Source organism: Aegilops tauschii, chromosome 4, assembly GCF_002575655.3.
Source record: "Aegilops tauschii subsp. strangulata cultivar AL8/78 chromosome 4, Aet v6.0, whole genome shotgun sequence".
Classification (NCBI taxonomy): Eukaryota; Viridiplantae; Streptophyta; class Magnoliopsida; order Poales; family Poaceae; genus Aegilops; species Aegilops tauschii.
The window spans coordinates 523,357,474-523,358,718 of record NC_053038.3 but is presented as its reverse complement, the minus strand read 5'-3'; the positions used below and the strand labels follow the sequence as shown (position 1 = coordinate 523,358,718).

The 1,245-nt window shown below is 39.4% G+C and overlaps 1 non-coding gene across 1 annotated transcript; it reads left to right on the top strand.

Annotated features, from left to right (window-relative positions):
* Nucleotides 1–512: 512 nt before the first annotated feature.
* Nucleotides 513–586, top strand: TRNAN-GUU (transfer RNA asparagine (anticodon GUU)). The gene has a single exon. It is a non-coding gene; the product is annotated as a tRNA-Asn (tRNA).
* The last annotated feature ends 659 nt before the right edge of the window (nt 587–1,245 follow it).

The window sequence follows — 1,245 nt, the reverse complement described above, 5'->3', positions numbered from 1 at the left end:
CTCCAAGCTTCTACGGGTTGATAGCCTTGTCAGGTCTACTTAATGAAAGGCCATGTGTTGTCCGCAACCTTCTTGTGAACAAATGAACAGCCAAAACATAGAAGACGTGAACAACATGCTACGTACGGGGTGACACAAATGAGAGGGCTCGATGCTGACGAGACAGTAGTTCGTGGTTGGTGGTTCCATGGCTAACGAGGAGAGCATGCGCCAATAAACCAAAGTGAAAGATTACGTTAGTAAGCTTTACAAAAAATAACTGAACGATTCTAGCTAGTGCCTGTAAACTATAGTCTGATATCCGGTCTAGTAGAAATTTAAGGCAGAAGAATGTCTATCAGTATTGTTTAGCAAGAAAGCTTACATTCACATGCCTTTCGTCGTTTCCTTTATCGGTCAGCCAAAATCTACATATTTTCGGCCATTATCTGCATGTTGAATGCATGCGTTTGGAGGAATTCAGAGGAGAGATAAACATAATAAATAAGTTTCTATATAAATTAAATCACAAAGCTGGAATAGCTCAGTTGGCTAGAGCGTGTGGCTGTTAACCACAAGGTCGGAGGTTCGAGCCCTCCTTCTAGCGCTTTTTTTATATTCGATTTTCTTTTACTTTTTTCACAAATTCTCACCATTGCACTTTTCTTTTTATATAGAGAAAAATTCGTACCATTGCTCTTTTTCTTTTTTGTACATTCCCACCATAGTTCACTGACTTTAAGGTCGGAGTTCTTTCTTCCATTGTCGACTTTAACCACCTCTACATTTACCATTGTCCACTGACTTCAAGGTCGGAGTTCTTTCTTCCATTGTCGACTGTAACCTCCTTCTAGTGCATTTTTTATTTCGATTTTTTTAACTTTTTTTTTGCAAATTCTCACCATTGCTCTTCTCTTTTTATATAGAGAGAAATTCATATTATTGTTCACTGACTTCAAGGTCAGAGTTCTTTCTTCCATTGTCGACTGTAACATTGCATGCATACCATGGATCAGGGGTGTATCCCGTTGCATTTGAAGAGGTCAGTATTTCTCGTACGCTGATCGGCGATTAACCTGGCACGTGTTGTTAGATCTCTATAAGTACTACACCTTCCCTTCTCAAGCTGCCGTCTCATTTATCTCTGCTTGCCAAAATTGCACGCACTTCTTCCGGTCCATCGGACATTATATAAAAGTCCATCTAACTAAGAATGTATAACTGCATGGAGTTTAGATCCACACACATCAAAAAAAGAAAGAAAGC